The sequence below is a fragment of the Rosa chinensis genome, chromosome 7 (assembly GCF_002994745.2).
Source record: "Rosa chinensis cultivar Old Blush chromosome 7, RchiOBHm-V2, whole genome shotgun sequence".
Classification (NCBI taxonomy): domain Eukaryota; kingdom Viridiplantae; phylum Streptophyta; class Magnoliopsida; order Rosales; family Rosaceae; genus Rosa; species Rosa chinensis.
In genome coordinates, this window is record NC_037094.1 from 36,952,209 (window position 1) to 36,977,864 (window position 25,656).

The window sequence follows — 25,656 nt, forward strand, 5'->3', positions numbered from 1 at the left end:
ATTCTCAAATGTAGAAGGTGCGTTGTGCTCTTTTCCTTCGACCAAGTTTTATTTTTGTCCCACAGGGTTTTTATTGTTACTTGGCAAGGTTTTTAGTGAGGCAACAACTCATGCACCATTTTGTCTTTAACTTGGCACAAGGGGGAGTGTTAAAGGAAAAGCACATTATGTGCCTTCGTCAAAGAAATAGACGAAGAGGGAATCAAGCAATCACAAATCACAGCTCAATCAGCATTTAGTATCATCAATGTAATTGGTATTTCCGTTGTAATCCTATCCCTATATAAAGGGGTTATGAATGAAATGAGTAGACAATTCCAATTGCATTTTACTTCTACAAAAAAGGATTTATAAATCTGTTATATTCCATACAAGTTCCTTTTTATTTTAGAAGAAAAAAGAGAACTCTTATTGCAATAAAGAATTGAAATACATCATATGGAACACTATCTGGGCCTTCATGAAAGCAAACAAAAACTAATTACATCTAAACAGCTTGCCCATGCATTAATCTACAACAGCCTCCCAATCTTAGAAGCTTCTTAAAAAGATATATCCCAAGACTACAGAAACTGATGCCCAAGGGGAAGACCACAACCAAACCTGGTCTAATGAACCCTATACCCCTATCCACTAAACCTTCAAATACCTTCTTTTTCTCTCCATCCAGACCATCCAGAGTACAATGAAAACCATGCCCGCAATACATTGGCCTGCTCCCTTCTACCAGATATGCTTTATGCTTCTCAAAAAGAAACAAAGAACTACCAGCCTTTGAAATTAATGGATTTAAAAAAATTTCATGGGCGAGAAAAAGTTAAGTAATTTATTAATTTATTTTTTAGCTTAATATCCAGTCCAAAACCTTCGAAATTTCAAAGATGCTTTTCTTTCCAACTTTCACTCATTCAATGTCCAGATGACTGCTAAAAAAAACCCATAAGTCTTATGCCTTCACCTCTAGGATTCTCCCAAGTGTATTTACCATACCATGAACCAAGCAGGAACCCTCCTGATAATAAGGTAGAGAGAAGCACTCACAAACCTAGAGATATCATATATTTGCATCGTCTTCTTTAGATAGCAAATTGTAATTATCAGATAGAACAATTTGATTAATAAAACTGCTTTGTAAAAACTTAGTATGCACTTTCAATTCAACACAAATATTGCTAACGCAGTGTAAACCTCTCCACTGAGGAAACTTCACTGCGTGGCTTGTAATGTAGCCAACACGAGAAAATCAATCCACTATAAATCAAATGAGTTTACAATATACAAGTAGTGATGTTCATAACTATCACTTTCGCTTAACAACACAGCTAACTTGATTTACAACAGATCTAACTTCTAACTCAATTTCCACACAATCTAAGCAGTGAGCCAATCTTCCAATCTCCCTTGATCTCAACGTCTCACTGACCTTGAGAATAACATATGCAAATGAACATAGTATGCAAGGGAAAACAACCAACAAGCAGAGAGAGTTTTCAGAAAATGATTTGTGAGAACATGCAGCACAACACAAGACAACTTTTAGATGCTCAAAAACTCTACTAATGAAATCAGTTTCAAAACCTTTTATAGGGGAGAGAGACTCCCCCTCAATCAAATCTATCAAATCACTTTTTCGTATCAAATAAGATAAGTAAGGAAAGCTTTTAAAACTGATTTTGATAAACAATCAATACTTCCTAACTGTTTGCAAATCCAATCTATATTTGATATGCATCTCAAAAACCTTTTATTGCAGATAAGTATATATCAAATCAACTTAACCAATATGCATATCAATTCTAAATGCAAAGTGATATGGAACGAATACCACCTTAAACTCAAGATCAGTGAGAATGATTCTCCCGGATTTTCTCTTCAAGTCTTGCACGCCTCTTTGATTCCTTGAGCCACCGAGAAACTTGGAGAAGCCCTTTCCTAGTCTTATGCAACTTATGTTCTCCTAGCAACCTTGGGAAAGTTATGTGTTGAAGGATAATAGCCCAATATCCTTACACAAATAGAAGCTAGGAAACAGGGGTCCCAAAAACCTCAATCAAAAACATTTTACGGAAGCTAATATTTAACTGGGTTAACATATATGGATATACACTAGGAATGAGAACCCGCGCGCCGCGGGTTAGAATTTCTACTTTATGCTTGCTAAATTTTGTATGTTTTGAAGTGATTGATTAGTATGATTAGCATAGATAACAAAGACTTATTTAAATGAAACAAGTTGGTATAACTACATTATGGTCATATAACAATAACCAATTGCTCTCTTTCTAAGTGAACTAATAACTAACAGTAATCAAATGAAGTTCTCAGTTTCATAAAGATTTTTTTGAACACATTTCATACAACCGACCCGAAGCTAATTTGTGCATTGATCAGCAAGGCATTGAGGGTGATTTTGATTCCATAGCAGAATTCTGTGTCGTGCTTGAATGCCTCAACTCCAATAAAAAAATCATGCAATTAGATTATAAGTTTCTACATATTCAAAGCAAAGAGTCTGCAGCCTTAAACACTTTGACAGAAGTGGAAACTGTGTGACAATTGGAATCTATGAGGACTTTAAAGAATCAATAGAAAAGAAAGAATCGAAATTGATCGATATATTTCTCGAAACAAACGAAAGACGAAACGTAAATCGTGGATCAACTAAGTCCCTGAGAGTGTACCTTGTGAAGCAAATATCTGCTTCCCTTCACTTGAATCATGAGATCACTTCAAGCTTCAAAGGAACTGACCTGAATTGAGCAGGGAAAAAAAGAGGGCAAAAAAAACATTTTTTCAGTAACAATCTTCAATTCCTCTCTTCAACCTTATTATTTGTGGTGATGGTTGTTAGAGTGTGTTACAATCGATTGTCGAAACATAAAGCATCTAGTTTTGAGCACTTATGGCCCTAACAAGGCATAAGGTTTAAGACTAGTATAGGGTCACTATGCCAAAAAAGCCTTCAGACGACACAACTGTTCTGTCGTCTGAACGAACAAAAATGTGTCGTCTAGTACGGTGTCGTCTCTTGGGGGCATCAGACGACAGAAGTGTTCTATCGTCTGATTTTTCAGACGACATAAAAAAATAAAAGTCTTGTGTCGTCTGATGAGTTTTGCATTTTGGGAACATTGTGATCTGTATCTTTAAAAGCATTCAAACAACAGTTTTGTATTGTCTGATAAACAAAACAACGACAATATTTTTTAAATACTATTGTGTGAAACATATTTGCAAGACTTATTTGTGTGGTCTGAATGGCCTTAAATAAGAAATATGAAGACTCGTATGTAGTGTCTTCTCTCATACAACAACATTTAAAGGTTGTGCTAATTTACTTTAAACGACAATTATATGTGGTCGTAAAGAGCATCAGAGGACAATTAAGTGTCGTTCTAGGGTACATACATACGACACTTAAGTGTAGTGTGAAAGGTCTTTTATATTTTCTGTGATTGATTCCAACCACACTTATTTGTTGTTATTATACGTTTTAGCCAATACTTTCATCTAACTTATGTTGTTGTTTTGCCCTTTAGACTACAATTTTCTATCGTCCCAATGCCAAAAAGACAATAGACTTCCATTTGATTTTTGTGTTGTTTTTGTTTAGCTGCAACCACACATTTTGGTGTGCTTTTGTTGTAGCTTGCAATTTGAGATAACACATATTAGTAGTCCCCTGTTACAATTGGTATGCATGCATTCTAAAAATTAAAATTGCCCATTCATAAAAGTATGAAACCATAAAATCCACATCCAAAATCATTCATTGCAATTAATCCACCATTGTCTCATGTACACAAACCTAATCATGAACATCAGTTCAAAATGACCCATATCTACTAATCTGGATCTGCAGACAAGTCCAAATGCTTAATGAAGGAAGAATTTCCACTAGACACAAGTTAATAAATGAACTAGCTAGCTGTACTGCTGTACCAGTTTCACAATCTTATCAGAGCTTTTTACCTACTCGGAGCAATCATTGTAGTATTTTCTGCTTGCTTCATGACCTCGTGAGTACACAGGTATATGAGAAGAATTGCATTGAGATATGCCTGATTCATCAAAGGTTATAAAATTAACTTCTTCATAAGAATCATATTCAAACATGAAACTAAGGAATTAAAAAGTGACTGATACTAGAAAGAAAATAGGATAACAACATTAATAATGCAATACCTTTATGTCTAGTACCAAATAATTTGAAATGTTTCTATCAAATAATTTGAAATGTTTCTATCAACCGGTTATGCAGCATCGAACTGAACCACCAGAATAACAGCAAAAGTATTCCTAGATGCATCAAACTCCTGCAGACCACCTGATTGACAACAGAGAAGAACATCTTAACTCCCACATAAACAGAACAAATTGATGTTAACCTTTACTTAAAACTTCCAACTAAGAAGAAAAACATAAGGCAGTAAAATGAGTAAGAAAATGAAACATCAAAATCTATAAAATAGATAAACTCACAGGGGACAATGATAGACCAAGTATAGCAGCCAAAAAGATATATACATGCAACTTCACTAATATTTGAAGAGATCAAATATCTGATGAATGTGACATAATATAACAATTTTGCTTAATTTCTAAGACAAGCAACCAAAAACGGATGTATATTGTACAGTAGTTTCTTCAAGGTTTCATACATCACACACCAGTAAACAAGAAAGTGCACATTGTAGCTCCAAGAGATCATTTGACACTAAGGTGGTGAAATCATCAAAGCCATATAAAATCAACTACCCTTTCTAATGAGTGATCGAGTGTTTTGTCACTCTTTTCACTCCCTCTTTTTCTACCACCTAATAACAAAAGCAAATACAACATGAACCAGGGAAATTGTGAAATAGAAGCAAAGAACTAGAAAGGCAAATAACAACTAATACCAATTGTCCTCTCAATATTGCAATTCAAACAAGATGCTGCCAACCTCCAGATGAAGTTGACATCGAGTCCTTAAAGAACTTGGGCTAGTAGTAAAATAATTACTGCTGTCGATACATGAGTACGGTCACCGGTTGGCCCTTCTGATGGATTACCTGATCAACAAGAAGATACACATTTGAGCCAGCTACTAGGGCCACAACTCTGAATTTTTTCGGGTTCTCTGCAACAATGTCCAATGTCTGTAGAAACAGGAAATTGTGATTTTAACCAACTAATGCAATTTCCATAATCTGTCCACTTACATTTTTATCTTTAATCCCAAAACAAATATTAAATGAAAGAAAGGGATCTCTGCCATACCTGGGTTCCAATGGAACCAGTAGATCCAACAACAGAACTAGGCTTTTGGACCATCTCAAGTCCTCTGGCCTGGCTCCGGAAAAGCACTTCCTAGCCAAGCTGGAGGTGGTGCTTGTGCTGAACACTGAATTCTTCTTCCAATCACTGTCCTGCAATTTTTCTCTTCAAAGCAAACCCACCTATGTACAACAAATGAGCACAACACCATCATTTCTCATTCCATATTTCACAAGCAACTGAATTTTTATACATCAAACAACCATATAATCATAATTCAGAGCTTCATACAAGTAAATTTACAGACTTTTTTACATATATGCACTTTATCATATGAACTTTAATCACCCAATAAAAGTACAAAGACACTATCTTTATACAAACACAGAAATCCCAAATGAAAATTGCATATAATATTCTGTCAAAAATTCAAAATCAACATCCAAACTAACTCAAATTCCCATACTAACTCGTGCAAATAGAGGTTGAGAACTGACCCAAGACGCGAACTCTCCGTCAGCAGAGAAGCGAAAGCATCCGAGTTTTCATTCAAACCGACTGATAGCTTAGTAAGATTGAATCCAAGTTGAGCACAAAGCCTACATATTAGTACAGAATGACAACAATTGATAAGTAACCTTAAACATATTAAAGACCAATATTCTGAATACCACTAATGTTTATACATGATTTCAAATTCTTGTTTCTACTCCAAGTTTAATTGCAATATGTATGCAAATATATATGTATAAACCTCATCATTAGACACTTCCTCATTCAGCACTGCATCAAAAACAAACTCATGTTTCTCCACATATGTTGTCAACCTGCAGAACATAGAGAATGAATTCAGAAACACAAAAATCATCTTAACCAAATATGAATTATGAGTACAAAAATCCTCTTAACCAAAAATCCTCTTTCCATAATCATGAGCTAAGCATCAGACTAAACAGGAGAAAAGAGGGGAAAGGGAAACAAAAATGATCTAGGGTTGCAAAAAATAAAAAATAAAAATAAAAAGAGAAATGAATTAAGGATACCAAATATTTACACAACCATCATTATCAGACTATCAGCAAGTACGGGTATGTAATGATATTTATTTTACCAGTCTTATGTCTAGTGGACCTAGGTTGTATGAAAGTTTTTTAATATACCTCTGATTTTGCATATACAAACTGTTATTTACTTTTTACATCCCAATGGCAGGAAGAAGTAAAAGAAGGAGGCATCATCTGTATTCAGCCGGCTCTAGTTGCAACAAATATACTTGTCTATTTATTTCATCAAGTCGTTGGCAAAGAGTAAACATCTTTTCTCTAGTAAGTTGTTTACCATCAAGTGGCAGTTACCTTGAGCTTAGTCTCATGAACTGTTACAGAGTTGGAAAGTTTGTCTATTATGTCTTCCTCATTCTTTGCCAATTCCTTTTTGTTACGTGGTCTCTTGCGCACCTGCATTCACACCATTACAAGTCTGATTAAAAAACGAAAACAGATTCTGAAAGGCTTGGCAGATACGGAAGTGCAACCATTTTCTCTTTAACCAAATCAAGCCCCTTCATAACTTGAACCAGAAATTGCCTGGTAGTCTCATGGGCATTGCAAATTGTTTCAGGTGAATACCAAAATCATAAGTATCATTGGGATGGGAGGATAGGAGCCTAAGAGTTTATTAAGGAATAGATAGAACATACCACAAACTGGCTTTCTCTTTGTCTGCTGCAAAAATTTTCATCACGAGGTTGTTTTCTGGTAACCGAGCCCTTTCTTCTTTGCTTGTTGTTAATATAAGGTTCAGAATCATTAAAGCTTCTGCCCTGAGAAGGATAATATTAAGGACCAACATCATGCATTCCCGACTGGCATCTATAGATGTGATATAGAATAATTTTAGAAATACAAATAGACAATGCATGCGGATTCATCTCTGTCTATTTCTACTGTAAAAGCAACTCTTGATAATACATGATGAACTCTCAGACTAACATATTTAAAACATAAAGAGAAAATAATAACTATATACATGATATAAAGAAACGCAGTACTGTATTTACACTTCCTGCAAAATCCCAAGACTCAGGTAGTGAAGTTTGAATTATTGAGACACGACATTCATAAAAGAATACCGATGCAATTGCACAGTAAGTACTGAATTACACAGATAATCACATAGTTGATAAAGAAAAGATTTCGCCACCAGAATTACAACATCGAACTATAATGATATAACCATGGGCACACAGACACATTTACATGTATCTCTCTTAAAAGTTTCTCAAAGTTTGATCTACGTACTGCATATATACATATAACAATTTAACTGAGATAATTGAGCATAGATTCTTAAGAAGGGTCTGTGCATATTTGATTTGGTGCTAAACTTATATCCTTGAATCTCTTCCTCTATTAAACTGATTAACTGAGATTAATCTAAGAACCATAGTTCCAACAGAACCCAAATTCATGAGACCAAATTAATGAATCTAAGCACCATAGTTTCAACAGAAAACCCAAATTCATGAGACCAAACCAAGCAATCTAAGCACCATAGTTTCAACAGATAAGCCAAATTCATGAGACCAAACCAAGCAATCTAAGCACCATAGTTTCAACAGCAAAACCCAAATTCATGAGACCAAACTAAGAACTAAAAGTTTCAAAAATAAAATATAATCGACATGAACAACTCAAAAGATCAAAAACAAAAACATTCAAAGCATTTAGAGCTTTAAGCCATTCAAAAACAAACCCAACTGAAATGCATAAGAATTAAACAAAAAAGACCCAAACTTTAGATCAAAACCGGCCAGAAAACCAGCACTAGTGGTGAAGAGAAGAGAGAGAGCGGACCTACGATGGTGGCGATCGGAGAACTACCTCAAGCCGGCTCAAGTCGGACAATGACGAGCTCAGGTGGGAGAATGAGTTCGTGGTCAGGTCATTGAATGAGCTCGCTGAAGGAGTTCGTGGTCGTGGTCGATCGAGGCTGTTCTGGGTCGATGAAGGAGCTGAAGGTGGCTCGGATCGTTGAAGGACGAGGTCGGGTCGGAGAACGAGCTCAGGTCGTACAAAGAGGTCGGAGGAGCTCGCTGAAGGAGATCGTGGTCGTGGTCGATCGAGGCAGTTCTGGGTCGGTGAAGGAGCTGAAGGTGGCTCGGGTCGTTGAAGGACGAGATCGGGTCGGAGAACGAGCTCAGGTCGTAGAACGACGTCGGGGAGGACGAGGTCGGGTAGGAGAACGAGCTCCGGTCGTAGAACCAGGTTGGGGAGAACGAGGTCGGGTAAGGTGAAGGAACTGCGCGAAGTGAAAGTGGGAGAGGCTGCTTTAGCTAGGGTTAGCTTCTGAAAATAGTAAGTGTTGGGGGGAATGAAAATTTAGTCCCCGCGCCTCTCAAATGTTTTAAGTTAGTCCCTCCGCGTTTTTTCAAAATTTTTGAACAAGACTTTACACATCAGTTAATTTAACGACTGATGTTTATAATCACAAGAGAAATCGATTTTTCACAAAGTGATGTTACCATGTATTTTTACATCGCGTGCAATTCCGACCGATTTAATAGTGGTGATGTCTTATGCCATAATTCTAGTAGTGTAAGAACAAGAATCAAGTGAGCAAGAAGACGAAGGAGAGAGTGAGAATCGAGTTCTGAAGGAGCTGAGTGAGAAAGAGAGAGGCTGGTTTGTGAGGTTTTCAGTTTTGCGAGTTCTAGGTCAAGCTGAGGGAGCTGATCGAGTGAGAATGATGATGCGCTTTGAGCAAGCGCATAATTTAACCCTGAAATGTCATTAGTAGTATAAAGTAAATAGGGATCGTTCTATTCCGGGGACTGAGGGTACACCTGTCATTGTCAAACAATTAAACAATTAAAATTAAAACAAAGTATAATATTTACAAAAATATAACAAAATATATACATATTTACGAAAAAGGGGGGATTTTTGATTTTTGGTTTTCTATTTTTAAACTAAGTTAAGAAAATAATTAAAATGCAAAAACATAAAAATATAAATGGGATGCAAGAACAAAGATCAAATTCGAAACTCATGATTAAAATTGATTCAAGTTCATCATTGTTCATCATAGTCATGCAAGAGGAGTTGATCATGTGAAACGTTCAAAAGCAAACAATTTCCCATATTTTACTTTCAATGCTAATTAACCTAAGCGAAAGCACCTAGATTAATTCTATCAAACATGCAATCAAACCCTAGAAAGCTAGTCAATCATGTCATGTTTAATGCATTAAGCACCTAGAAAGGCTATCAACTCAAATGTGCAACTTAGTATGAAAAAGTCCACCTAATTGCAATCTTCTTTGATTAAACTCGGTTTTTGTACAAAACCTTTACTACTTATCGATTCAAGAACACAAAACCAAAAAGTTGATCCATGTTCTCGAATTCGTAGCAACATTCACATAAAAACCCTAAATGTTTCGAACCATTCAAGATTATCATACAAAAGATTTCTATCATGCAAATTTAATCAAACACTCACACAAAAGCAACCATAAATCACAATATATGAATCTGAAAATTAACAATTAATCATAAAATTTCAGAAAACAACACTTGTTCATACATATGTGTCAACTAAGGCAAAACCAACGAAAATACAAAGCAAAGGTACAAGGAGAATTGGATTACACCGTGATGAAGATGAGATGAATGAAGTGATGAATGGACTCTTGAATTTCGAAAGCAATCTCCAAGGGTGGTGATGGATGGTGTGCACGGCTTGTCTTCTTCTTCCTTGGCCTTGCTTGAACTTCGTGGTTGCCCTAGAGGATGGAGATGAACACGGCTAGGCTAGGGAGAGTTTCTGATTTTTTTTCTCAAAGTATAAATGCAAAAGTGTGGAACCCTTGACGTTGAGAGAAGAGAGGAATATATAGGGGACGGCCCTAGGTCTCCATGCCGTCCAAAACCCTAGAAAAGCTCACGGCTATTGCTTGCTTTGTCCACATATTTTCCTCCAATGAATTCTTGCCACATAAGCCCTATGAAGTGGTGCAACCAATCACAAAATTCCAATATTAATTCCCTAAATAATTCTTGCCGAAATATGTAGATAATTTCTGATTTTCCTCATAAATTTCGGCAATAATATATTTAGAGAATAAAGGGGAATGAACCTAGACTCCTTTTTAGCCGTTTCTTGGTTCCCACCTTTTTCTCTTTCCTTAAAACTCTCTTAGAAAATATCTTTGCCGAAATCTTCTAGGTTCTTCTTTGATTCACACGGCAATTCTCTCTCCTTCCTTGTATTTCTCACGGCAATCCCTAGCTTCTCTCTCTCTTTAAACGGCAAAGGCTCAAGATAACTCTTCCAAGAATATCTCATTCCAAGAAAATCTCCCTAGAAAATCTCCACGAAATCTCTTTATTTTTCTGATTTTTCCTCACGGCAAAAACCCTAATTTCTCTCTTCATTATCTCTTGGCCGAATTCCCTAGGGTTTGCACGGCATTCCCTTGTTTTCCTCTTGGCTTGGACGGCTAGGAGTCTTCTAGGGTTTATCTCTTGATTTATTTCCATAAAAATAGCCCTAGAAATTCTCCTTTTAATTTCTGATTTTCCACGTCACCTCCTTGTTTCTCTCTTGCAAATTCACGGCAAAACATCTTTAGGGCTAGGGTTTGCGTCACAAACCCTAGTTCCATGGGCTCTTGTGGGCTTTTATCCAATTAGCCGAAAATCCAACAAGCCTTGAGAGTTTTTGGGCCTCCATGCGTCACCTCTATGCCATGTCATCATCTAGAGTCTTCAAGAAGCTTCTCTCATGCCATGTCACTTCATTAATTCGATCTCCATTCATGGTTGGCTCAAGAGTCTTGTTTTGGCAAGCTTTCCTTTTCTAGACAGGGTTTCCTGGTTGGACCAGGAAAACTTCTTTTCTTCATTTCTGCTCATTTGTGCTTCCCTTTGTACTTCATCTTGTCTCCCTCCAACGTTGGCTATCTTCTCTCTCCATTTGTGAGCTCATTTCAGCTCATTTGTGACAAGGACCTGAAAATAGAAACTAGTAAGAAAAATAGAAACTTTCCTAAAATGAAAAATGGCAACTTTCCTAAACTGAAAATGGGAAACTTTCTAAAAATGATAAATAGAAACTACAAAAATAGAAACTTTCTACAAATAGGAACTTTCCCAATCAAAGAATGGAAACTTTCCTAAACAGGGTTTTATTAAGGAAATAACGCAGAAAATGCAGGGAAAAGCAAGTAAAACATCGCATTAAAATGCTCCTATCAAATTCCCCCACACTTAGCTTTTGCTAGTCCCTTAGCAAAATCACACTAAGACACACACTAAGACTCAACGAAAATTAAAGACTTGACACGAAACAGACTCTATAGCCCTTCAACTTTTTGTCTCAGCAATCTCTTACTTTCACAACACCAAGATTAGCACTTCACCAAGAATAAATGTTTAGGCATTCGAGAGTTAATTGAAACACATAATCTTCACATACACAAGTAGGACTTGGTTGTAACAATGGTGGTGGGTTCTGTTAAGCATGTTTCAGACAAGTATGATTCAATCCTCATAAGGCATATCCACTCTTTCTTCTCTCAGAATTCAAGGCAATGCTTAAAAGCTTATACACTCAAGTATATGTGAAAGATAGCAAGTATATCACATAATGTAAGAAACGAAAGCACATGTATAATTTTCTTTAAAGATCTCATGAAGGATATCAACTACTTGCACAGATGGACCCAAGCCATAGGTTCAACTCTTGTAACTCATCTCCACATCAAGGGCTGTCCCGTCTTAAGGATCAAGAAGGTCTTCTCAAGGGTTGTAATGGGGCCGAGGCTCAAGGTTTAAAGAAATGAAAGGTAAGGATTTATCAAAGTGTCCTAAAAACCTAGCAGAGCACATGTAGATGTAGAGACCTCAAGAAAATCCACCAAGGCATTGCAAAAACGTCACTTTCCCTAGAGGTAACAGAAAAGGGGCCTAATATCTTCATGTTGGGCCCAATCTTCATTGTAAACTTCCCTTGAACTATAGTAGAATGGACAAAGGCCAAATTTTTCTGTAGTGGGCCTTCAGTTCAAAGTAAACTCCAAAATCACTAAGTATAGGGGACTAAAATCCATAAACATACATTTTTCTTTCTTTTTAGCCGTACACATTTTTCTTTCTTTCTTTCATTTTTTCACGGCTTTCACATATTTTTTTTTTCTATGGACAAGTCTACCCCCACACTTGAACTTTCACCTCTTCTCAATCTTCATCCTTAGCACCAAACCCATGTAGTATGTCTCAAAAGATAGCTCCACTAAGTTCTTAGAACAAAGGGTAGGGTTGTAACTATACTAAGCTTCATGGTTAAGGATTTTAAGGGTGATGAATGAAAAGGCTTAATGTAGGCTCAAAGGGGCTTATCTAGGGGAGTCCCACGACGGGCACAAATGGGGACACAAGTTTATATGGCAATGGTGGTAATTCCTAGGATGCCTCTATCCCTTCCAGAATCAAGGCCATGTATTGACATACGTCTCAACAAGCACAAGAGCGAATTCTAGCATTCTCTAGTCCATCAAACTTAATCTATGGCAAGTAGTCAATCAAGATGAAAGAATAATGAGATCATCAAAACATCGCCAAGAAAATAAGAATATATATTTCCGATTCACTCCAAGGAAAAGGGACATGGGCTCAATTATCTCACATGGGTTTATATGAATCAAAACTCATCTTAACATGCTCATATTCTGTACCAAAGTTTCGAAATCCATATCCACTACAAGGCATATATTTTTCATATATCTCAATTACCCAAAGAATACCATTTTTAAATCATCTCAATTTTGTGATCCTCTTTTAATCATGATTTCAGAGATATAGAATCATCCTAGACAGTTGAAAGGGCATCCTAAGACTCAAACAAAAACAAAAGCAACGTAAAATTTTTTTTTTTATTTTTTTGACATTTTTCACTTTTTTTTTGTATTTTTCAATATATGACTCAAGATAAAAGTGTAAATCCCTTCCCCCACACTTAAATATTGCATTGTCCTCAATGTAATCAAGAAAAAGCATGCAATGAAATACTTAAGCATTTAGGGATGGAATTGACGAAAATAACTATAAAACAAAGAAGAATTTGAAAAGTAAAAGGGAGAGAGAAAGCAAATCTGCGTTGACGACTCCTCCACAGCTACTTCAGAATTGGGTTGCCTCCCAAGCAGCGCTTAATGTTTATAGTCTTTCAGCCTAGACTTGTACCTCCTTTTAATCCTCAGGGTTTGGAACGTTTTGGAGGGGTACATCCTCCACTTCATGTTCCACAAATGCCTCATAGTAAGGCTTCAAGCGATGGCCATTCACTTTGAACTCGTTGCCTGTTTGTTCACTCTTTATCTGCACAGCTCCATGAGAGAACACATTAGTGATAACAAAAGGCCCAATCCAACGAGAACGAAGCTTACCTGGGAAGAGTTTGAGACGAGAATGGAAGAGAAGAACTTTTTGGCCCACAACAAAAGTCTTTCTTCGAATCATTTTATCATGGAATGCCTTAGTCTTGTCCTTGTAAATCTTAGCACTCTCGAAGGCATCATTCCTAATCTCCTCTAACTCTTGCAATTGCAACTTCCTATGAAGCCCAGCTGCATCTATATCCATGTTGAACTGCTTCACAGCCCACCAAGCTCTATGCTCCAACTCCACAGGTAAATGGCAAGGTTTGCCATAGACTATTCGATATGGGGACATACCTATGGGAGTTTTGTATGCAGTTCTGTAGGCCCACAAAGCATCCTCTAGACGCAAGGACCAATCCTTCCTGTTGGGGTTCACAGTCTTCTCCAATATCCCCTTGATCTGACGATTAGAGACCTCCGCCTGCCCACTAGTTTGGGGGTGATAAGGTGTAGAAACCTTATGTGTCACATCATATCTCTTCAAGAGAGCCTCAATCGTCCTATTGCAAAAATGGGATCCTCCATCACTAATGAGAACTCTGGGCATTCCAAACCTGCTAAAGATGTTAGACTTGATAAAATCTGCAACAACCTTAGAGTCATTAGTTCTAGTGGCCTTTGCTTCCACCCATTTGGAAACATAGTCCACTGCAAGTAAGATATATATAAACCCAAAAGATGATGGGAAAGGTCCCATGAAATCTATACCCCAAACATCAAAGATTTCAACAGTTATGATATTAGTCAAGAGCATTTGATCTCTAGGACCTAGGTTTCCTGTTCTTTGGCACTTATCACAAGTTAAACAATAGGCATGTGCATCCCTAAACAATGTTGGCCAATAGAACCCAGACTCTAGTACCTTAAATGCAGTCTTCTTTGACCCAAAGTGACCCCCACATGCTTTAGAGTGGCAAAACGAAAGTATAGCATTATGTTCATGTTCAGGCACACATCTTCTAATCAATTGATCAGAACAATATTTCCACAGATAAGGTTCATCCCAAACATATTGCTTAACAGTTTTCTTTAGCCTATCTTTATGAGCACGTGACATGGTATCAGGAATCTTCCTAGACACAATATAGTTCACAATATCTGCATACCATGGTTCACTTACCTGAAGTCCAAAGAGTTGCTCATCTGGAAATGTCTCCACCAGAGGGAGATGATCTTCTGCATGCACTAAGCGACTCAAGTGGTCAGCTACCACGTTCTCACTACCCTTCTTGTCCTTGATTTCCACATCGAATTCTTGCAAGAGTAGGATCCATCTGATGAGCCTTGGTTTCGCCTCCTTCTTGGTCATCAAGTATTTCAAAGCTGCATGGTCAGTAAAGATAGTAACTTTGGTACCAAGTAAATAAGAGCGAAACTTCTCAAGGGCAAAGACAACTGCAAGGAGCTCTTTCTCTGTGGTTGAATAATTCATCTGTGCATCATTGAGAGTCCTTGAGGCGTAGTAGATGGCATAGGGTAGCTTGTCCTTCCTTTGCCCCAAAACAGCTCCAACTGCATAGTCAGAGGCATCACACATCAACTCAAAGGGCAAGGACCAATCTGGAGGTAACATGATGGGGGCAGACGTCAACAACTCCTTAAGCTTGTCAAAAGCTTCTTGACACTCCTTGTCAAAGTGAAAGGGCACATCCTTCTGGAGTAGTTGACATAAGGGTCTCGAAATCTTAGAGAAGTCCTTGATGAACCTCCTGTAAAAACCTGCATGGCCAAGGAAAGAACGAATCTCTCTCACAGAAGTGGGAGAGGGTAAGTGACGCACAATATCAACCTTGGCTTTATCAACCTCTATACCCCTAGCAGAGACAATATGTCCTAGAACTATCCCTTGTTGAACCATAAAATGGCATTTTTCCCAATTAAGTACAAGGTTAGTTTCCATGCAACGTTTCAAAATTATCTCCAGATTATTAAGACAATCATCAAAATTCTTTCCAAAAACTGAAAAGTCATCCATGAATACCTCTATGATTTTCTCAATATAATCTGAAAAGATACTTACCATACACCTCTGAAAAGTACCTGGAGCGTTGCAAAGTCCGAAGGGCATACGTCTATAGGCAAACGTTCCAAAGGGGCAAGTGAAGGTTGTCTTCTCTTGATCTTCATTTGCAATTGCAATCTGGTTGTATCCAGAGTATCCATCCAGGAAGCAGTAGTAGTCATGTCCAGCTAGGCGCTCAAGCATCTGATCAATGAATGGCAAAGGAAAGTGATCTTTCCTTGTGGTTGCGTTGAGCCTCCTATAGTCAATACAAACTCTGTGGCCTGTGACTGTCCTTTGAGGCACCAGTTCATTATCAGCATTCTTGACCACAGTGATCCCAGACTTCTTGGGCACGACCTGAACTGGGGAGACCCACTTGGAGTCAGAAATAGGGTAGATTACCCCACAATCAAGGAGTTTGATAACCTCCTTCTTCACAACTTCCATCATTGGAGGGTTGAGACGACGTTGAGCCTCTCTAGTGGGTTTAGACCCCTCCTCTAGAAGTATCCTGTGGACGCAAGTTGTAGGGCTGATTCCCTTGATATCCGCCAATGTCCATCTTATGGCGGTCTTGTGTTGCTTCAACATTTCCACCAACTTCTCTTCTTGTGGAGTCGTCAGTGCAGAGGACACAATCACTGGTAAGGTTTCCTTGTCCCCTAAGTAAACATACTTCAAATGGTCTGGAAGAGGTTTTAGCTCTAGTTCTGGGGCCTGGACCACTGAAGGTAAAGTCTTGTTAGTGGATAATTGAATGGACAAGGGAGAAACAGACTTACCTAGATAGGGAGATGCCTCAAGGAAGGAGACGTTTTCAATGATTTTCTCCTCACAAGTGTCTCTCAACTTGTCCTCTGGAATGGTGATTCCTTCCTTTGTATAGCCTACCCCACTCTCAAGGGTAGTGACTAAGGTATCCTCATGCATAATGTCAAACATTTTCTGCGCAAGTTCATCCAAAATATCAGTAGAAAAGCAATCATGAACCTCTAGGGGATACCTCATGGCTTCAAAAATGTTAAAGCCAATAATGTCACCATCGAACTCCATTGTAAGAGAACCTTCATACACATCAATCTTCGTCCTAGCTGTCCTTAAGAAAGGACGTCCCAAAAGCAATGGAGTTGAACTTACAGGGGAGTCCTCCATTTCCAACACATAGAAATCAGCTGGGAAGATAAGATGGTTAACCTGTACAAGCACATCCTCCAACAAACCTCTAGGGTATGCATTGGATCTGTCAGCTAATTGAATGATAACATTGTCAGATTTAAGTTCCCCTAGACCTAGGGTTTCATAAACAGAGTAGGGCATAACATTAACAGATGCACCTAGGTCTAGCATGGCATTCTTAAATCTAGAGTTACCAATAGTACAAGGAATAGTAAAGCTTCCAGGATCCTTACACTTTGGAGGAATCTTCCTCTGAATCAAGGCAGAGACGTTCTCACTTACCTTTACCACCTCCTTTTCACGATTTACCCTCCTAGTAGTGCAAAGCTCTTTGAGGAACTTGGCATACTTAGGGACTTGCTTGATGGCCTCTAGGAGGGGTAAGTTTACTTGCACCTTCTTGAAAGTTTCCAAGATAGCTTGGTCACTTTCATCCTTCTTAGATTGGGCGAACCTGCGTGGGAAGGGCATGCAAGAAGAAGAAGGGTTAGCAATAACCGAATTTGATAAGTTAGAGTTACTACCTTGAATTTCCGGTTTTGCCTTTGATGGTGAGGACGCCCTGGTCTCTTCCTTGGACGTTGCAGGTTCCTTCTCAAGACCCAACTTGGTGGGGTCTTGGTCTTTCTCAATTTCTATGCTCACTTGGGCCTTCTTGGGTTGCTTTGGTTGATCCACAAATGGTCTTCCACTCCTTGTAGTAACAACTGATGCATTCTCCACATTAGGGTTAGGTATTGTATTACTAGGGAGCTTGCCAGTCTCGTGGATCTTGCTCATGAAATCCACAACTTGACCCATTTGCTTCTTGAGCTCTGCAATGTCCTTGGTGTGGGTCTGTTGTCCTTGAATCAAAGCCTGTGTAGAGTTTGTCAAGGCTTGGGTAGAACTAGTCAAGGCCTCCAACGTCTTGTCATAGTGAGACATTGAAGATCCTGAATTTTGTTGAGGAGGAGGCATGTAAGGCCTTTGAAAAGATGACCCTTGGAATGAAGGCCCTTGTGGACGTTGGAAATTCCCTCCAAGAGGATTCTGAACGTTATCATTGTTGGTCCACTTGAAGTTGGGATGGTCCCTCCATCCTGGGTTGTAAGTATTGGAGTAAGGGTCATGTCTTGGACGTTGAGGTCCTCCTTGATATCCTCCTTGATATCCTCCAATAGCATTCGCAGATTCCCATCCTCCATTTTCATTGAGTTGAGGGCACTGATCTGTAACATGCCCTTGCATAGAGCACACCCCACAAGCCATTGTTGCACTTGGTCCCTTGGAGCTTACCACTTGGTTCATGAGGAGAGTCAGCTTATTCAGTTGATCTTCAATGGCAGTATTCTTGCTCATCTCATGCACCCTACGAGTAGAGTGTCCTACCCCCTCATATTGTTGAGAGTTTAGGGCACGATTAGCTATAAGTTCCTTCCCAACCGCAGGTGACTTATCCACAAAAGCTCCTCCAGCTGCAGCATCAAGCATTTGCCTTTCCAAGGGCAAGAGTCCTTCATAGAAACATGTAAGTAGGGTCTCATCCTTCATCTGATGTTGAGGACACTGTGCAAGTAGGGAGTTGAACCTCTCATAGTAGGCGGCATAGGACTCATCATGAGCTTGCTCTATTCCACTAAGCTTCTTCCTAAGTGTGATGACTTTTGAAGCTGGGAAGTATTTTTCCAAGAAGGCCTTTCTCATTGTTTCCCATGATGTGATACGTCCTGCAGGGAGTTCATATAGCCAATCCTTGGCTCTATCAGCTAGAGAGAATGGAAATGCTCTCATCTTAAGAAGGTTTTCATCCGCCCCTTGTGGTTGCATGTTTGCACAAACAGATTGGAATTCTCGTACGTGCTTATTAGCATCCTCCATATTAAGTCCATGGAAGATAGGGAGCTTGTGCAACAATCCACTCTTAAGCTCAAACTCTGCCTGTCTTCCAGCTGCAGGGGCAGGGTATACTATGCCTGTAGGGGGTCCTCCTTCCACAGTTGCGGTGGAGAGTTCCCTAATAGATGCCATTCTCTCTTCTTCGACTTCTTCAGGTGGTGGTGAAGGTGGTGTAGAGTTGGAGGAAACCACAGGTGAAGGTGAACGTGAAGGAGGAGATGGACTTGGTGTAGGTGATGTAGACTCCTCAGAACAGTAGGTCCTCTTCCCTTGCTCGTTAAATGTGTACTCTTTGTATGTTGAAGGAGAAGGGCTTGTGAACTCAAGGAGTGAAGGACCCTTCAAACGAGCGAGCCTTGCTTCAATTTCCTTTATTGTAGATGGTCTAAAAGGCTCGGTCATTCATAGGATTCCTGAACATCATCAAAATTCAAAGAAGTTAGCAAAGTATAAAGTAAACTAGTTACAAATTAGTGATTTATACATCAACGTTACTATTCACGAGTCACTATTCACAAGTTACTATTCACGACTTTACTATTTATGATTTATACAAGTATAAAGAGAAGTATAAATTACAAACTATCCACAATCTTTTCACAAATAAACCACGTTAGAAGTTTATACAAGTATAAAATGTACAAAACACATAATTTACAAGTGGAGGTTATGTTCAAGTAACTTATTATCTTTACAAAATAAAGTTAATATCTCAATTGATTACAAGTTGTAAGTCAAGCCCAATAGAAACCACTACTATTGGTGAGATACGATCTAGGGATAGTCGCCTAGACATAAGTCACTTTCCTTTGTTTCAGAAGGCTAGATGGCCAGATTAAGAGATAAGTGAGAGGGAGGACTCATTTTGGTGACACTACGGAGGCTACTCCCTCATTGAGGTTTAGGCCCCTATTGGCTACTCCCACATTGTGGTTTGCGCACAGTCTATAGTATCTCTGAGATCCAATTTGAACCCATCACCCAGGGTCTCAACCTAAGACACCACCTATATGCCCCTTACTCAGCTTGAAAAGAACCCATGTGTTAGACAGTTCTCCAAATGCTAATAAAAGCCGCCCTCAACTTCAAAAGACCTTAGAAAGGCACTAATGAAGGGTTGAGGCCAATATTAACAAAAGGGCCCTTATCTACTCATACGATTTTACACACTTATAACAATCAAGAACTTAACGATATTTATAATTAATTTTGTTTAACTAAATTAGACACATTTTACAAAACTTTCAAACAAACAAACACAACGTCACAATTTTTTCTCTTTTTTTTTTTTTTTTTTTTTGTACGAAAATACTTACAAATAATTGTTTTTCTTCCTTTTCTTTACAATTATTTTCAACACTTAGGTACGGGAACAGGGAGTCTCGATGTGCAATGGGACTGAAACAGCTACCCTTTTCAAAACTATGTTTAATCCAATATACCTTAGTGAATCACAATATTTTCATTTGTTATATATATCATTGATTTCGAATTAAATTCCAAGCGGTAAATCAAGAGGACGTGCGGCCCAAGTATATTCGTCTAGACACAAAGTCCCTCCTACATCCTTTGGGCAACCTTACTGAAATGGCCAGGTAGGGGAGGGCGACCACGAGAGGTAGAATCCATTTTGGCATGAGCTACTCCCACATTGTGGTTTAGGCCCATTTGCACGCACTTCTGAATTCAAGAACCAGTCATGAGCGTTGTCCCCTTCCTAGACACCATCCCACATAGGCTATACTTACTTGGATGAAAAAGATTCTAAGTGTGAAGACAGTTCAATGAATGTTAATAAAGGCCGCCCTCAACCTTAAGGGACCTGGACTAGGTACCAATAAGGGGTTTAGGCCAATATTAATAAACACGACTTCACCTATTCCTTCTTTAATTTACAACTTACAATAAAAATTCGTATTCAACAAATTAAATAGCAACCTAAGTAAGTAATTAACTAACTTTCGACAATTACAAAATAATTAACAAGTAAATTTTTTTTTTTTTTTTTCGGTCAAAATATACAAAACAAATAATATTCACAAAGTGACAAATGATTTTTCAATCCCCGGCAACGGCGCCAAAAATTGATGCGCTTTGAGCAAGCGCATAATTTAACCCTGAAATGTCATTAGTAGTATAAAGTAAATAGGGATCGTTCTATTCCGGGGATTGAGGGTACACCTGTCATTGTCAAACAATTAAACAATTAAAATTAAAACAAAGTATAATATTTACAAAAATATAACAAAATATATACATATTTACGAAAAAGGGGGGATTTTTGATTTTTGGTTTTCTAGTTTTAAACTAAGTTAAGAAAATAATTAAAATGCAAAAACATAAAAATATAAATGGGATGCAAGAACAAAGATCAAATTCGAAACTCATGATTAAAATTGATTCAAGTTCATCATTGTTCATCATAGTCATGCAAGAGGAGTTGATCATGTGAAACGTTCAAAAGCAAACAATTTCCCATATTTTACTTTCAATGCTAATTAACCTAAGCGAAAGCACCTAGATTAATTCTATCAAACATGCAATCAAACCCTAGAAAGCTAGTCAATCATGTCATGTTTAATGCATTAAGCACCTAGAAAGGCTATCAACTCAAATGTGCAACTTAGTATGAAAAAGTCCACCTAATTGCAATCTTCTTTGATTAAACTCGGTTTTTGTACAAAACCTTTACTACTTATCGATTCAAGAACACAAAACCAAAAAGTTGATCCATGTTCTCGAATTCGTAGCAACATTCACATAAAAACCCTAAATGTTTCGAACCATTCAAGATTATCATACAAAAGATTTCTATCATGCAAATTTAATCAAACACTCACACAAAAGCAACCATAAATCACAATATATGAATCTGAAAATTAACAATTAATCATAAAATTTCAGAAAACAACACTTGTTCATACATATGTGTCAACTAAGGCAAAACCAACGAAAATACAAAGCAAAGGTACAAGGAGAATCGGATTACACCGTGATGAAGATGAGATGAATGAAGTGATGAATGGACTCTTGAATTTCGAAAGCAATCTCCAAGGGTGGTGATGGATGGTGTGCACGGCTTGTCTTCTTCTTCCTTGGCCTTGCTTGAACTTCGTGGTTGCCCTAGAGGATGGAGATGAACACGGCTAGGCTAGGGAGAGTTTCTGATTTTTTTTTTCTCAAAGTATAAATGCAAAAGTGTGGAACCCTTGACGTTGAGAGAAGAGAGGAATATATAGGGGACGGCCCCTAGGTCTCCATGCCGTCCAAAACCCTAGAAAAGCTCACGGCTATTGCTTGCTTTGTCCACATATTTTCCTCCAATGAATTCTTGCCACATAAGCCCTATGAAGTGGTGCAACCAATCACAAAATTCCAATATTAATTCCCTAAATAATTCTTGCCGAAATATGTAGATAATTTCTGATTTTCCTCATAAATTTCGGCAATAATATATTTAGAGAATAAAGGGGAATGAACCTAGACTCCTTTTTAGCCGTTTCTTGGTTCCCACCTTTTTCTCTTTCCTTAAAACTCTCTTAGAAAATATCTTTGCCGAAATCTTCTAGGTTCTTCTTTGATTCACACGGCAATTCTCTCTCCTTCCTTGTATTTCTCACGGCAATCCCTAGCTTCTCTCTCTCTTTAAACGGCAAAGGCTCAAGATAACTCTTCCAAGAATATCTCATTCCAAGAAAATCTCCCTAGAAAATCTCCATGAAATCTCTTTATTTTTCTGATTTTTCCTCACGGCAAAAACCCTAATTTCTCTCTTCATTATCTCTTGGCCGAATTCCCTAGGGTTTGCACGGCATTCCCTTGTTTTCCTCTTGGCTTGGACGGCTAGGAGTCTTCTAGGGTTTATCTCTTGATTTATTTCCATAAAAATAGCCCTAGAAAATCTCCCTAGAAATTCTCCTTTTAATTTCTGATTTTCCACGTCACCTCCTTGTTTCTCTCTTGCAAATTCACGGCAAAACATCTTTAGGGCTAGGGTTTGCGTCACAAACCCTAGTTCCATGGGCTCTTGTGGGCTTTTATCCAATTAGCCGAAAATCCAACAAGCCTTGAGAGTTTTTGGGCCTCCATGCGTCACCTCTATGCCATGTCATCATCTAGAGTCTTCAAGAAGCTTCTCTCATGCCATGTCACTTCATTAATTCGATCTCCATTCATGGTTGGCTCAAGAGTCTTGTTTTGGCAAGCTTTCCTTTTCTAGACAGGGTTTCCTGGTTGGACCAGGAAAACTTCTTTTCTTCATTTCTGCTCATTTGTGCTTCCCTTTGTACTTCATCTTGTCTCCCTCCAACGTTGGCTATCTTCTCTCTCCATTTGTGAGCTCATTTCAGCTCATTTGTGACAAGGACCTGAAAATAGAAACTAGTAAGAAAAATAGAAACTTTCCTAAAATGAAAAATGGCAACTTTCCTAAACTGAAAATGGGAAACTTTCTAAAAATGATAAATAGAAACTACAAAAATAGAAACTTTCTACAAATAGGAACTTTCCCAATCAAAGAATGGAAACTTTCCTAAACAGGGTTTTATTAAGGAAATAACGCAGAAAATGCAGGGAAAAGCAAGTAAAACGTCGCATTAAAATGCTCCTATCAAATGACAGAAAATGACTTAATTGCGAGGGATCTATGTCCAACACCACAAGTCAAAATAACTTGGAAAATTTTAAAACCCACACTCAGACAACATTTAAATGTTGTCTGAATGTCACACATTCTAGTCAACTAGGGCGTGGCTATTTGAGAGGGAAAAGACTCAATCAACTTTTGGATATCCCTCCAAAATTACCACCTTCTACAACTACACAAATGTGTTATATGAATGCTCACCATTTATCCAAATTTGAGATAGGAAATCACTACCTTCTACAACTACACAAATGTGTTGTCTGAATGCTCACCATTTATCCAAATTTGAGATAGAAAATCACCACCTTCTACAACTACACAAATGTGTTGTCTGAATGCTCACCATTTTTCCAAAATAAACCAGTATGGTTTTAGTGTATATTCAGACGACAGAAGAAAAAATTATGTCGTCTGAAAAACTCAGACGACATAAAACAAAACTTATGTCGTCTGATGCGTGTCGTCTGAAGGCCTTTTTGGCATAGTGGGTACCCAAAAGCTAAGTGTTCTTTCTTTTCCTCTTTTTGCTTAGGGTTTGATGATAGGAGCATTTTAATGCAATGTTTTAATAGTTATTTCCTCATATTTTATTTAGTTATTTCCTTAAATAAATAAATTTTAATTTGGTTTTTATTTTCTAGGAACATTGGAATAAATGGAGAAGAAATGAGCTGAAATGAAAACACATGGCAAAAAGAGAGGATTCCTTATGGCACTAGGAAACCACATGGCTTGAAGATGACGTGGGAAATATTATGGGAGATTAAATCTGATTTTTGCATGGGAAATGATGGAGATAATGTGAAAATCAAGGAGATTACATTGAGAAAATCGTGGGAGAGTTTCATGGGATTGTGCAACAAGAAAAGGCTCAAAACAAGTCTAGATACGTTCCTAAATTCCCTCAAGATATGTTGGCTGAAATTAGAGAATAAAATCTGTAATTTTAATGTGAAAATCAAGAGAAAATCAAGAGAGGATCAAGCATAATGATGCCATGGAGAGATTTAAGGGAGAAAAAGTCCAAAACAAGTCCATATTCATTCCTATTTTCACTCAAGATTATTTTGGCCGAAAATTAAGAGAAAAATCAGATAAAATCTTGGGCTACATGATTGGTCGAAGCTGTGTGGTGCAACCAGAAAATACTCTGGAAATTAAATTCATGAAGCCTTGCCTTCCCCTATATATAGCCTCCTCTCTAGACGTTACAACACCACACAACACCAACACCATCGAACACAACACACCTCTCTCCATTAGAAAATAAACCTTAGAAAAATTCTCTCCATTCTCTAGTCTTCAGAAGCTCTGCATCTCAACCAAGGAGGAGAAAAAGTCATGTAATACATCAAGATCCTATCCGCCATCCACCCTTGTGTCGTCCCTAGAAGATTGCTTGCTTTCAAGGATCTTCGAGTTCTTCGTCTCAAGGCCATGTCATCCATCTTTCACGGTGTATTTCATACTTTCTTTTTTTTTCCTTTGTTTGATTCGTAGAGTTATGAATTCTAGTTAACATGACGTTAAGGGCAAAGTTTAAAGCCCGTTTATATGTTTTGAAATAAAATTGTGATTTTTATAAGTTGATTTATATGTTGCTTATGTGAGATTGCTTGATTGATTTTGGATTACAGAAAACTTTTGCATGTTTGTGTTCTTTGGTGGCCAACTTAGGATATATGCATGTAATTGGAGCTAGATTTAAGTAGTAAAGGCTTTGGACAAAAGTCGAAATCAATTAAGGAGGATTGCAAATAGGTGAACTTATTCATAACTAGGTTGTGCACTTTGGTTGGCATCCTTTCTTTGTTCTTAATGCATTGAATGTGTTCTTGATTAGCTAGCTTTCTAGACTATGATTGCATGTTCAATAGGATTGATTTAGGTGCTTTCACTTAGATTAATTATTCAAGGAAACTAAAAAATGGGAAATCGTTTGCTTTCTAACGTTTCACATGGTCAACTTCTTTCTCATGACATAGAAGATCAACTGTAGGAATTGTGATTGGATTTCATTCATATGATTGTGGATTTGATCTTTGTTCCTTGCGTTCCACCCATGTATATGTGTTTTTACATTTTCTTTCTTTTATTTATTTTAATTTTCAAAACTCCAATTCTTAAACCCCCCTTTTATTTCGTTATTTGTATATATTCTTTTTGTAAATACATACTTTGTACTTTTATTAATTCTTTATTTGTTTTACCATGACAGGTGTACCCTCAATCCCCGGAATAGAACAATCC

The 25,656-nt window shown here is 37.8% G+C and overlaps 1 long non-coding RNA gene across 2 annotated transcripts; it reads right to left on the reverse strand.

The window, feature by feature from the left end:
• Positions 1-5,042: 5,042 nt before the first annotated feature.
• LOC112177863 lies at positions 5,043-8,592 on the reverse strand. 2 transcript variants are annotated; one of them, XR_005802570.1, is made up of 3 exons: positions 8,115-8,592; positions 5,263-5,441; positions 5,043-5,141 (listed from the first exon to the last, which is right to left on the reverse strand). It is a non-coding gene; the product is annotated as an uncharacterized LOC112177863 (long non-coding RNA). The 2 variants fall into 2 exon arrangements; XR_005802569.1 differs by lacking the exon at positions 8,115-8,592 and adding an exon at positions 5,757-5,796.
• Between the last annotated feature and the right edge of the window lie 17,064 nt (positions 8,593-25,656).